The sequence below is a fragment of the Bubalus kerabau genome, chromosome X (assembly GCF_029407905.1).
Source record: "Bubalus kerabau isolate K-KA32 ecotype Philippines breed swamp buffalo chromosome X, PCC_UOA_SB_1v2, whole genome shotgun sequence".
In the NCBI taxonomy this organism is placed as follows: domain Eukaryota; kingdom Metazoa; phylum Chordata; class Mammalia; order Artiodactyla; family Bovidae; genus Bubalus; species Bubalus kerabau.
Genome location: NC_073647.1, coordinates 109,536,308 through 109,551,320, shown reverse-complemented (window position 1 = coordinate 109,551,320; position 15,013 = coordinate 109,536,308). Strand labels below are relative to the sequence as shown.

Here is a 15,013-nt window from a genome sequence, read left to right as displayed (position 1 = left end):
TATGCCAAAGCTTTTGATTGTGTGGATCACAACAAACTGTGGAAAATGCTTAAAGAGATGTGAATACCAGACCACATTACTGCTTCCTGAGAAATCTGTATGCAGATCAAGGAGCAACAGCTAGAACTGAACATGGAGCAACAGACTGGGTCCAATTTGGGAAAGGAGTAAGTCAAGGCTGTATATTGTCACCCTGCTTATTTAACTTCTATGCAGAGTACATCATGAGAAAGGCTGGGCTGGATGAAGCACAAGCTGGAATCAAGATAGCCGGGAGAAATAGCAATAACCTCAGATATGCAGATGACACCACCCTTATGGCAGAAAGTAAAGAGGAACTAAAGACTCTCTTGGGGGGCAGTCCTAAGATGGCAGAGGAATAGGACAGGGAGACCACTTTCTGCCACACAAATTCATCATAAGAACATTTAAACGCTGAGTAAATTCCACAAAACAACTTCTAAATGTCAGCAGAGGACATCAGGCACCCAGAAAAGCAGCCCAGTGTCATTGAAAGGAAGTAGGAAAAAATATAAAAGACAAAAAAAGATACAAAAGAGGTAGGGACAGAGCTCCGTCCCGGGAAGGGAGTCTTAAAATGAGAGAAGTTTCCAAACACCAGGAAACACTCTTACTGGCAAGTCTGTGGCGAGCCTTGGAACCACAGAGGGCAACATAACTGGGAGGAAAAATAAATAAATAATGAAAACCCACAGATTACATGCCCAACGTAACTCCCCCAGCGAAGAATCAGCACAGACACCTGAACCCGCCACTAGCAAGTGGGGACTGGGCAGGGAGGCATGGGCTGCATTGCTTAGAGTAAGGACAGGGCCTGAATGCCCAAAGGGCAATCTGAGGGAACTAACTTGGGCTAGCAAACCAGACTGTGGGATAGCTATCACGCAAAAAGCCCTAACCTAAAACACCACCAGGCCTGCTCACAGAACAAAGGGCTGAACAGAGCTAGCCTGCTGCAGACCATCCCCCTTCAGTGACAGGCAGGCGAGGGCAGCCAGAGCTGGAAGAGGGCAATCGCAGCCCCAGAGAGGCATTGTCTACCAAACTTCAAGCAGGCTTCGTTGCTAACTAAGACTTCTTGGGGTTTTGGACAGTCAACATCCGCCTGAGAAGGTGTGCTGGTTGTACACCCAGAAAACGGAATGGCAGGGATGGGGGAGGTGATAAGTCAGAGTGACCGCACTCACCAAACACCTCATCACCTGAGCTGCTCGGACCTGGGAAGGGCACAAAACGCAGGTCCAACAGAGTCTGTGCCTCTGAGGACTACCCGAGTGCCTGAAACTGAGCAGCTTAGACCTGGGAAGTGCATACAACCCAGGGCTGGCCTTGAACAGTTCCGGACAGAGCAACCTAGAGCCTGAGCAGTGTGGGCATGGAGGGCACATGCACTGTGAATGGGGGCAGGCCCAGTGTTTTTGAGACACTGAGAGCACATGCTAGTGTTATTTGTTTGCAGCGTCCCTCCCTCCCCACAGCGCAACTGAACAGTGAGCCTAAAAAAGTGTCCACCACCATCCCCTTGTGTCAGAGCGGAAATCAGACACTGAAGAGACCAGCAAACAGAGGAAGCTAAAACAGAGGGAACCCCCTTGGAAGTGACAGATCCAATAGATTAAGACCCTATAGTTAGTACCGACTACATAGGAAGGGGGCCGATAGATCTTGAGAAATATAAGCCGGACCAAGGAACTATCCAAAAATGAACTGACCCCACACTGCCCACAACAACACCAGAGAAAGTCCTAGATATATTTTTACTATTTTTACTATCATTCTTTTTTTTTAATTTTTTAAAAATTTTAAGTCCTCTATTACTCCTTAAATTTTCATTTTTATAACCTATTATTACTTTGCATAAAAAAGAGAGACCTTATTTTTTAAAGTAAACTTCATATATATACATATATATTTTATCATTTTTGTGACTTTTTTCTTTTTTTAATATTGTATTTTTGAAAATCTAACCTCTACTCTAGATTTTTAATCTTTGCTTTTTGTATTTGTTATCAATTTTGTACCTTTAAGAACCCAATCTCCAGTACTCATTTTTACTTGGAACGAGATTACTGGCTTGACTGCCCTCTCCCCCTTTGGACTCTCCTTTTTCTCCACCAGGTCACCTCTATCTCTTCCCTCCCCCTTCTCTTCTCTACCCAACTCTGTGAATCTCTTTGTGTGTTCCAGATGGTGGAGAACACTTAGGGAACTGATTACTGGCTAGATCTGTCTCTCTCCTTTTGCTTCTCCACTTTATCCTCCTGGCCACCTCTGTCTCCTTCCTTCCTCTTCTCTTCTCTGTATAACTCCATGAACATCTCTGAGTGGTTCAGACTGTGGAATGCACATAAGGAGGTGATTACTGGCTAGCTTGCTCTCTCCTCTTTTGATTCTACCTCATCTCATTCGGGTCACCTTTAACTCCCTCCTCCCTCTTCTCTTCTCCATGTAACTCTGTGAACCTCTCTGGGTGCCCCTCATTGTGGAGAAATTTTTCATCTTTAATCTAGATGTTTTATCAATGGTGCTGCATAGATGGAGAAGTCTTGAGGCTACTGTAAAAATAAGACTGAAAACCAGAAGCAGGAGGCTTAAGTCCAAATCCTAAGAACACCAGAAAACTCTTGACTCCAGGGAACATTAACTGACAGGAGCTCATCAAATGCCTCTATACCTACACTGAAAGCAAACACCACCCAAAGGCCAACAAGTTTCAAAGTAAGACATATCATGCAAATTCTCCAGCAACACAGGAACACAGCCCTGAGCTTCAATATACAGGCTGCCCAAAGTTACTCCAAACCCATTGACATCCCATAACTCATTACTGCACACTTCATTGCACCCCAGAGAGAAAGAATCCACCCACCAGAACACCGACACAAGCTTCCATAGAGAAAGCTCCGCCCACCAGAACACCAACAACAAGCTTCCCTAACCAGGAAACCTTGACAAGCCACCTGTACAACCCCACCCGGGAGCGAGGAAACTCCACAATAAAGAGAACTCCACAAACTGCCAGAATATAGAAAGGCCACCGCAAACTCAACAATATAAACAAGATGAAGAGACAGAGAAATACCCAGCAGGTAAAGGAACAGGATAAATGCCCACAAAACCAAACAGAAGAGGAAGAGATAGGGAATCTACCTGATAAAGAATTCCGAATAATGTTAGTGAAAATTATCCAAAATCTTGAAATAAAAATGGAATCACAGATAAATAGCCTGGAGACAAGGATTGAGAAGATGCAAGAAAGGTTTAACAAAGACCTAGAAGAAATAAAAAAGAGTCAAAATATAATGACTAATGCAATAAATGAGATCAAAAACACTCTGGAGGGAACAAATAGTAGAATAACAGAGGCAGAAGATAGGATTAGTGAAGTAGAAGAATGGCAGGACATACTTTAAGTGATAAAGAATATAACCTACAGCCCAGATTACTGTACCCAGCAAGGATCTCATTCAAATATGAAGGAGAAATCAAAAGCACTACAGACAAGCAAAAGCTGAGATAATCCAGGACCACCCAACCAGATCTCCAACAAATGCTAAAGGATCTTCTCTAGACAGGAAACACAAAAAGGGGGTATAAACTCGAACCCAAAACAATAAAGTAAATGGCAATGGGATCATACTTATCAATAATTACCTTAAACGTAAATGGGTTGAATGCCCCAACCAAAAGACAAAGACTGGCTGAATGGATACAAAAACAAGACCCCTATATATGTTGTCTACAAGAGACCCACCTCAAAACAGGGGACACATACAGACTGAAAATGAGGGGCTGAAAAAAGGTATTCCACACAAATAGAGACTAAAAGAAAGCAGGAGTAGCAATACTCATATCAGATAAAATAGACTTTAAAACAAAGGCTGTGAAAAGAGACAAAGAAGGATACTACATAATGATCAAGGGATCAATCCAAGAATAAGATATAACAATTATAAATATATATGCACCCAACATAGAACCACCACAATATGTAAGACAAATGCTAACAAGTATGAAAGGGGAAATTAACAATAACACAATAATAGTGGGAGACTTTAATACCCCACTCACACCTATGGATAGATCAACTAAACTGAAAATTACCAAGGAAACACAAACTTTAAATGATACAATAGACCAGTTAGACCTAATTGATATCTATAGGACATTTCACCACAAAACAATGAATTTCACCTTTTTCTAAAGCACACACAGAACCTTCTCCAGGATAGATCACATCCTGGGCCATAAATCTAGCCTTGGTAAATTCCAAAAAAAAAAAAAAAATGAAATCATTCCAAGCATCTTTTCTGACCACAATGCAGTAAGATTAGATCTCAATTACAGGGGAAAAACTGTTAAAAATTGCAACACATGGACACTGAACAACACGCTGCTGAATAACCAACAAATCACAGAAGAAATCAAAAAAGAAATCAAAATATGCATAGAAACGAATGAAAATGAAAACACAACAACCCAAAACCTGTGGAATACTGTACAAGCAGTGCTAAGGGGAAGGTTCATAGCAATACAGGCATACCTCAAGAAACAAGAACAAAGTCAACTAAATAACCTAACTCTACACCTATAGCAACTAGAAAAGGAAGAAATGAAGAATCCCAGGGTTAGTAGAAGGAAAGAAATCTTAAAAATTAGGGTAGAAATAAATGCAAAAGAAACAAAACAGACCATAGTAAAAATCAACAAAGCTAAAAGCTGGTTCTTTGAGAGGATAAATAAAATTGACAAACCATTAGCCAGACTCATCAAGAAACAAAGGGAGAAAAATCAAATCAATAAAATTGAAATGAAAAAGGAGAGATCACAATAGACAACACAGAAATACAAAGCATCATAAGAGACTACTATCAGCAATTACATGCCAATAAAATGGACAACTTAGAAGAAATGGACAAATTCTTAGGAAAGTATAACTTTTCAAAACTGAACCAGGAAGAAATAGAACATCTTAACAGACCCATCACAAGCACAGAAATTGAAACTGTAATCAGAAATCTTCCAGCAAACAAAAGCCCAGGTCCAGACGGCTTCACAGCTGAATTCCACGAAAAATTTAGAGAAGAGATAACACCTATCCTACTCAAACTCTTCCAGAAAATTGCAGAGGAAGGTATACTTCTAAACTCATTCTATGAAGCCACCATCACCCTAATACCAAAACCTGACAAAGATCCCACAAAAAAAGAAAACTACAGGCCAATATCACTGATGAACATAGATGCAAAAATCCTTAACAAAATTCTAGCAATCAGAATCCAACAACATATTAAAAAGATCATACACCATGACCAAATGGGCTTTATCCCAGGGATGCAAGGATTCTTCAATATCTGCAAATTAATCAATGTAATACACCACATTAACAAATTGAAAAATAAAGAAAATCTATTTCTCTCAATAGATGCAGAGAAAGCCTTTGACAAAATTCAACATCCATTTATGATAAAAACTCTCCAGAAAGAAGGAATAGAAGGAACATACCTCAACATAATAAAAGCTATATATGACAAACCCACAGGAAACATCATCCTCAATGGTGAAAAATTGAAAGCATTTCCCCTAAAGCCTGGAACAGGACAAGGGTGCCCACTTTCACCACTACCATTCAACATAGTTTTGGAAGTTTTGGCCACAGCAATCAGAGCAGAAAAAGAAATAAAAGGAATCCAAATTGGAAAAGAAGAAGTAAAACTCTCACTGTTTGCAGATGACATGATCCTCTACATAGAAAACCCTAAAGACTCCACCAGAAATTTACTAGAGCTAATCAATGAATATAGTAAAGTTTCAGGATATAAAATCAACACACAGAATTCCCTTGCATTCCTATACACTAATAATGAGAAAGTAGAAAGAGAATTTAAGGAAACAATTCCATTCACCATTGCAACGAAAAGAATAAAATACTTAAGAATATATCTATGTAAAGAAACTAAAGACCTATATATAGAAAACTATTAAACACTGTAGAAATAAATCAAAGAGGACACTAATAGATGGGGAAATATACCATATTCATGGATCAGAAAAATCAATATAGTGAAAATGAGTATACTACCCAAAGCAATCTATAGTTTCAATGCAATCCCTATCAAGCTACCAACGAAATTTTTCACAGAGCTAGAATATATAATATCACAATTTGTATGGAAATACAAAAAAAAAAAACTCGAATAGCCAAAGCAATCTTGAGATAGAAGAATGGAACTGGAGGAATAAACCTGCCTGACTGCAGGCTCTGCTACAAAGCCACAGTCATCAAGACAGTATGGTACTGGCACAAAGACAGAAGTATAGATCAAGGGAACAAAATAGAAAGCCCAGAGATAAATCCACACACCTATGGACACCTTATCTTTGACAAAGGAGGCAAGAATATACAATGGATTAAAGACAATCTCTTTAACAAGTGGTGCTGGGAAATCTGGTCAACCACTTGTAAAAGAATGAAACTAGAACACTTTCTAACACCATACACAAAAATAAACTCAAAATGGATTAAAGATCTAAACATAAGACCAGAAACTATAAAACTCTTGGAGGAGAACATAGGGAAAACACTCTCCGACATACATCACAGCAGGATCCTCTATGACCCACCTCCCAGAATACTGGAAATAAAAGTAAAAATAAACAAATGGGACCTAATTAAACTTAAAAGCTTCTGCACAACAAAGGAAACTATAAGCAAGGTGAAAAGACAGCCTTCAGAATGGGAGAAAATAATAGCAAATGAAGCAATGACAAGGAATTAATATCAAAAATATACAAGCAGCTCCTTCAACTCAATTCCAGAAAAATAAACAACCCAATCAAAATAATGGACCAAAGAACTAAACGGACATTTCTCCAAAGAATACATACAGATGGCTAACAAACACATGAAAAGATGCTCAATGTCACTCATTATCAGAGAAATGTTGTCCCTTGGACAGCAAGGAGATCCAACCAGTCCATCCTAAAGGAAATCAGTCTTGAATATTCATTGGAAGGACTGATGCTGAAGCTGAAACTCCAATACTTTGCCCACCTGTTGCAAAGAACTGACTCATTGGAAAAGACCCTGATGCTGGGAAGATTTAAGACAGGAAGAGAAGGGGATGACAGAGGACCAGATGGTTGGATGGCATCACTGGCTCAATGCACATGATTTTGAGTAAACTCTGGGAGTTGGCAATGGACAGCGAAGCCTGGCATGCTGCAGTCAGTCCATGTAGTCACAAAGTGTCAGACACTACTAAGAAACTTAACTGAACTGAACTGATTATATTTTCCAGCTCCAGAATTTCTGTTTTATTCCTTTTTTTATAATTTCTTTCTCATTTTTTATATTCTGATAGTATTCTATAGTATCCCTTTAGTTTTTTTGTCCATGTTTTCCTTTAGGTCTTTGAGCATTTTTAAGATAGTTGTCTTAAAGTCAAAGACATTAAATCTTATGCCTGTGTTTTGCCACATTTAAAAATTTGAATAGACCATGTTTTACTGTTTTCTTGTATGCTTTGTGATTTTTTTAAGTTGAATATTTAAAAATCAGCCACGTCTCCCAGTCTTTCCAAAGTGGCTCTGTACGAGGATAATTCTTCACTAATTAGCTCGATGTGTTCTGAGTCTTTGCATCAGTCTGAGGGAAAGCTTATGATCTTCTTGGGTCTTGTCTAGCATGTGTCTTTCTTGAGCCTCTGTGTGCCTTTTTTGACTTTCACCATGTACCTTGTTGCTTTTAAATATCTTGATTTCCCAAAGGGTTTCTTCAATCTTGATTTCTCCTTGGAGGCTTAGATCATCTATTGTGTGTTTCTACACTCAATCTCTTGCCCCAGGTGTTTGAAGATCTTCATCTTCCTGTAGCTCCAAGCATTCAATGCATCTCCCCACCTGAGATCCAAATTAGGCAAAACAGAGTCCTTCAGAAAACCCAGAGACAGGTTGCTGCTGCTGCTAAGTCGCTTCAATCGTGTCTGACTCTGTGCGACCCCATAGACGGCAGCCTACCAGGCTCCTCCGTCCATGGGATTTTCCAGGCAAGAGTACTGGAGTGGGGTGCCATTGCCTTCTCCTGAGACAGGTTAGAACATAGCAAGTAAAATCTGCTCTTCTTACCAATCTGGTTTGAAGGATAGAATTTGGAACTGTTCTGCAGCCTTCTCCACACCATGAGTACACCATACCAGGGAGGGGTGAGATAAGTGTGAACACTGAGAAGTTACCAATTATATCCCTCAAACCAGATTGGTAAGCAGAGCAGATTTTATTTGACACATTCTAACGTGTATGACTGAGCGACTGAACTGAACTGAACTGAACTGAACCTGTCTCAGGGTTCCCTGAAGGAAATGATAAATGCTGGAGAGGGTGTGGAGAACAGGGAATGCTCTTGCTCTGTTGGTGAGGGTGCAAATTGATACAGCCATTATGGAAAACAGTATGGAGATTCCTTTAAAGACTAGGAATAAAACTACCATATGACCCAGCAACCCTACTACTGGGCATATACCCTGAGGAAACCACAATTGAAACCATAATTGAAAAAGACACATATACCCCAATATTCATTGTAGCACTATTTACAATATCTAGGATATGGAAGCAACCTAAATTTCTGCTGACAGATGAATGGATAAACAAGTTGTGGTACATATACACAATGGAATATTACTCAGCTATAAAAAGAAGCACATTTGAGTCAGTTCTAATGAGGTGGATGAACATAGAGCCTATTATACAGAATTAAGTAAGTCAGAAAGAGAGAGACAAATATTGCATATTAACACATACATATGGAATCTAGAAAGATAGTACTGATGATCCCATTTGCAGGGCAGCAAAGGAGATGAAGACATAAAGAATGGACTTTTGGACACAGTGGGGGAAGGAGAGGGTGGGATGACTTGAGAGAATAGCATTGAAATGCATACATTACTGTATGCAAAACAGATAGACTTTTCTTCATTCAGGAAAATGCCCTTGAGTTACATCCAAGTTGTTGTATCAATAAATAACTTATTTCTATTTATGCTCAGTAGTATTCAACAGTTTGAATGTACCACCATTTGTTTAATTCACCTGTTGAGGGTGTACGAACTGTTTCCAAGTTTTTGGTATTACAAATAAAGCTGCCTTAAATATCTGCATATGTTTTTGTGTGAAAATCAGTTTTTATTTGTCTGGAATAAATGCCTAGGCATGAAATAGTGGGTCTTATGGTAGTTTCCCAGTTAATAAGAAACTGCCAGACCGTTTTCTAGCATAATTCCAACATTTTGATTTTCAACAATAATTTTTGAGTTATACAGCTTCTCTTTATCATTATCACCATTTTCTGTTGGCAGTATTTTCTTTATAGCTATCTGATAGGTATATAGTGACCCCTCATTATGAGTTATTTAAATAACACATATATTGAGATATAATTCACATACTATATAATTAACCATTTAAAGTGTACAATTCAGTGGTTTTTAGTATATTTACAAAGTTTTTCAAGCATCACCATAATCAATTTTGGAATATATTCAACAACACAAAAATAGCTTGCAGGCACATTGGTGGTTATTCCCCTCCATTTCCCCCACTCACCCTCACCTCACTAAGGGTGCCAGTTCTAAGCACCTTATTTTTATCTCCACAGATTTGGAGAATTATAAGGATTTCTTATAAATGGAAGCATATGAAAAGTGGTCTTGTGTGTCTGCTTCTTTCATTTAGAATAAGGTTTCCAAGGTTCATACATGTTTTAGCATGTATGAGTACTTCATTCCATCTTATGGTGGTAAAATACAAAATAACATCAATTTTACCATTTTATTCATTTAAAAATATACATTTCAATGTCGTTTACAGCATTTGCAAGGTGTGTGGCTATCACCATTATCTAGGTTCAGAACTTTTCATCAATCCAAAAGGAAGCCCTGTAATGATTAAGTAGTCATTGTCCATTCTCCTTTTTCCTCAGCCTGAGGCAACTGCTAATCAATTTTCTATCTTTAGGAATTAGCCTATTCTAGATATTTCATATAAATGAAATTCTTCAATATGTGGTTTTCTGGTGTCTAGCTCTTTCACTTAGAATGTTTTCAAGGTTTGTCCATGTGTTAGCATATACCTCATTGCCTTTTATGGCTGAATAATATTCCATTGAATGGATAAACCATATTGTGCTTATCGATTCTTCCAATAATGGACATTTAGGATGTTTCCACCTTTGGCCATTGCGAATGGTGTTGCAGTGAATATTTGTGTAAAAGTTTATGTTCAAACATCTCTGTTAAATTCTTTAAGGTAAAAACTTAGGAGTTAAATTACTGAGTATAAGGAAATTCTAAGTTTAATGTCTTGAGGAAGAGCTGTTTAAACAGTGGTTACACCATTTTACATTACAATCAACAATAGAGAAAAATTCCAATTTCTCCACATCCTCAACAACACTTATTTTCTGATTTTTAAAATAAGAACCATCTTAGTGGATATGAATGGTATTTCATTGTGGTTTTGATGGCATTTCCATTAATGAATAACAATGTTGAACATTTTTAAAGTATTTATTGGTTATTTGGATATAGGATACAAATACATGTTCAAGTTTCTCTCACTATTTTTTTAATTGGATTATTTTTATTTTTTTCTCTTTTGTAGCTTATGCTTTTAGTGTCATATGTAAGAATCCACTGCTAAATCCATAAGTATTTACCCTTATGTTTTCTCTTGAGTTATATAGTTTTCCCTCATATTTATAATTCTGATTCATTTTGAGTTACTTTCTGTATATGGTATAAGGTAACAGTCCAGCTTCATTGTAAAGTTTTGAATGTGCCAATGCATTTGTGAAGAGACTTTACTTTCCCCATGGAATGTTCTTGGAAGCCCTGTTAAAAATCAGCTGATCATATGGGATTTCCCTGGCAGTCCAATGGTTAAGATTCTTTGAAGCCAATGCAGGTGGCATGGTTTAATCCATGGTTGGTGAATTTAGGTCCCATATGCCACATGATGTAGCAAAAATAAAGAACCAAACAACAAACCAAAACAAAACCAAATCAACTGATCATGTATCTATGGATTTATTTCTGGAATCTCAATCATTTTAAAAATGACAGAGTGATCTCTGTTCATTTCCAAGGCAAACCATTCAATATCACGGTAATCCAAGTCTATGCCTCAAAGATTAATGTCAAGGAAGCTGAAATTGAATGCTTCTGTGAAGACCTACAAGACCTGCTAGAACTAACACCCAAAAAAGGTGTCCTTTTCATCATAGGGAACTGGAATGCAAAAGGAGGAAATCAAGTGGCACCTGGAGTAACAGGCAAGTTTGGCTTTAAAGTACAAAATGAAGCAGGGCAAAGGCTAACAGAGTTTTGACAAGACAATGCACTGCACAATGTCATAGAAAACACCCTCTACCAATAGCATAAGAGATGATTCTACACATGCACGTCACCAGATGGTCAACACCAAAATCAGATTGACTGTATTCTTTGCAGCAAAAGATGGAGAAGCTCTACACAGTCACCAAAAACAAGACTGGGAGCTGAATGTGGTTAAGATAATGAACTCCATATTGCAAAATTTAGACTTAAATTGAAGAAAGTAGGGAAAATCACTAGGTCATTCAAGTATGACCTAAATCACATCCCTTGTGATTATACAGTGGAAGTGACAAAAGATTCAAGGGATTAGACCTGATAGGCAGAGTGCTTGAAGAACTATGGATGGAGGTTCATACATTGTACAGGAGGAGTTGATCAAAACCATTCCCAAGAAAAAGAAATACAAAAAGGCAAAATGGTTGTCTGAGTAGGTCTTACAAATAGCTCAGAAAAGTGAAAGGCAAAGGAGAAAAGGAAAGAAATATCCATCGGAATTCAGAGTTCCAGATAATATTAAAGAGAAATAAGAAAGCCTTCCTAAATGATCAGCCAGTGAAGTTGCTCAGTCGTGTCTGACTCTTTGTGATCCCATGAACTGTAGCCTACCAACCTCCTCCATCCATGGAATTTTCCAGGCAAAAGTACTGGAGCGGATTGCCATTTCCTTCTCCAGGGGATCTTCCCAAACCGGGGATTGAACCCGGGTCTTCCTCATGGCAGGCAGATGCTTTACCATCTGAGCTATCAGGGAAGCCCTTAAGTGATCAATGAAAAGAAAGAGAGGAAAACAATAGAATGGGAAAGACTAGAGATCTCTTCAAGAAAATTAGAGATACCAAGGAAACATTTCATGCAAAGATGGACACAATAAAGGACAGAAACAGTATGGACTTGACAGAAGCAGAAGATATTAAGAAGTGATGGCAAGAATACACAGAACTATAGAAAAAAATCTTAATGACCCAGATAACCACAAAGGTGTAATCATTCACCTGCAACCAGACATCCTGGAATGTGAAGTCAAATGGGCCATAGGAAGCATCACTATGAACAAAGTTAGTGGAGGTGAAAGAATTCCAGCTGAGCTATTTCAAATCCTAAAAGATTATCCTGTGAAAGTGCTGCACTCAATATGCCAGTAAATTTGCAAAACTCAGCAGTGCCCACAGGACTGGAAAAAGTCAGTTTTCATTCCAATCCCAAAGAAAGGCAATGCCAAAGAATGTTAAAACTACCACACAATTGTACTCATCTCACATGCTAGCAAAGTAACGCTCAAAAATCTCCAAGTTAGGCTTCAGCAGTATGTAAACTGAAAACTTCCAGATGTTCAAGCTGGATTTAGAAAAGGCAAAGGACCAGAGATCAAATTGCCAACATACGCTTATCATAGAAAAAGTAAGAGATTTACAGAAAAACATCTACTTCTGCTTCATTGACTATGCTAAAGACTTTGATTCTGTGGATCTCAACAAACTGTGGAACTTTCTTAAAGAGATGGGAATAGCATACCACGTTACCTACCTCTTGAGAAATCTGTTTACAGGTCAAGAAGCAACAATTAGAACTGGACATGGAACTATATAGTTCAAAATTTGGAAAGGAGTGCATAAAGACTGTATATTGTCACCCTACTTGTTTAACTGTGCAGAGTACATCATGCAAAATGCTGGGCTGGATGAAGCAGAAACTGGAATCAAGATTGTTGCAAGAAATTTCAATAACTTCAGATATGCAGATGACACCATCCTTATGGCAGAAAAAGAAGAGGAACTAAAGACTCTCTTGATGAAAAGGAAAGAGGAGAGTGGAAAAGCTGGCTTAAAACTCAACATTCAAAAAACGAAGATCATGGCATCCATTCCCATCACTTCATGGCAAATAGATGGGAAACAATGGAAACAGTGACAGACTTTATTTTCTTGGGCCTCAAAGTCACTGCAGAGCATTGCTGCAGCCATGAAATTAAAAGATGCTTGCTCCTTGGAAGAAAAGCTGTGACAAAATAGACAACATATTAAAAGGCAGAGACATTATTTTGCTAGCAAAGGTCCATCCAGTCAAATCTATGGTTTTTCCAGTAGTCATGTATGCATGTGAGAGTTGGACCATAAAGAAAACTGAGCACCACAGAATTGATGCTTTTGAACTGTGGTATTGGAGAAGACTCTTGAGAGTCCCTTGGACAGCAAGGAGATCCAACCAGTCCATCCTAAAGGAAATCAACCATGAATAGTCATTGGAAGGACTGATGCTGAAGCTGAAGCTCCAATACTTTGGCCACTTGATGTGAAGAGCCAATTCATTGGAAAAGACCCTGATGTTGGGAAAGATTGAGGGCAGGAGGAGAAGGGGACAACAGAGGATGAGATGGTTGGATGGCATCACTGACTCAATGAACATGAGTTTGAGTAATCTCTGGGTGATGGCGAAGGACAACGAAGCCTGGCATGTTGTAGTCCATGGGGTTGCAAAGAGTTGGATGCAACTGAGAGACTGAACAACAACAACAACAATTTTGGTTTTTATTCATTTCAAAGTATTTTCTAATTTTTCTTATTTCTTCTTTGAATCATTGGTTGTTGAAATGTTGTTTGAATTCTATGAATTTCTGAATTTTACAATTTCCCTCTCTTGTCAATATCTAGCTTCATTCAGATAACACAATTTGTGTGTTAATCTTTTTTTTTTTAGGAAAGTTGAGTAATTTTTTATTAATAAATGATAAAATAGACAATTTATGGCTAATATTATCATGGCAAGAGAAAATGCAGAGATGAAAATGCCCATGTAGTTTTATATTACAAAGTAAATGTATTAACAGATACAATAATTTCAAATGATAATTTAACAAAAACAACTTTATGCTAATATGTTAAAATATCTACCTGACGCTAATGACTAATTCAAGAAAAATTAGATAATCTAATTAGATTAATACGTAGGTAAAAAATTGATGTCTAAATATGCTCCAATTTTATGTGATTTTGCTTTTAATTTTTTTATCTTTTTTTTAAATTTTATTTTATTTTTAAACTTTACAATATTGTATTGGTTCTGCCATATATCGAAATGAATCTGCCACAGGCATACATGTGTATGTTAATCTTTTTAAATTTTGTTAATATTTGTTATATGGTCTAACATGCAATCTATTCTGGAGAATGCTCCATGTACCCTTCAGAAGAATAGGTAGTCTACTAATGTTGGGTTCAATGTTTTGTCTAAGTCTGTTAGATGTAGTTGACTTCTAGTTTTGTTGAAGTCTTCTATTTCCTTACTGGTCTTCTGCCATGTCATTTTAATCATTTTTCAATATGATGTATTTATCCCTTCAGTTAGTTTAGAATTGTCTATTTCTTCCTTCAGTTTCTTCAATTTTTTTGCTTCATGTATTTTAGGGCTCTGTTGTCAGGTGTGTGTTTGTTTATGATTGTTACATCTCCTTGATGGATTGACCATTTATCAACATATAATATCCTTTTTTTGTCTCTGTAACATTTGACTAACGTCTACTTTGTTTGATTAATGGTAGATACATCGCAACTCTCAGTACCAATTTCCCTTTCCATTCTTTGTTTCAACCTTATATGTGTCTT

General features: G+C 37.7%; 1 non-coding gene across 1 annotated transcript; it reads right to left on the bottom strand.

The window, feature by feature from the left end:
* Positions 1–12,093: 12,093 nt before the first annotated feature.
* TRNAG-GCC (transfer RNA glycine (anticodon GCC)) lies at positions 12,094–12,165 on the bottom strand. Its single transcript has one exon. It is a non-coding gene; the product is annotated as a tRNA-Gly (tRNA).
* Between the last annotated feature and the right edge of the window lie 2,848 nt (positions 12,166–15,013).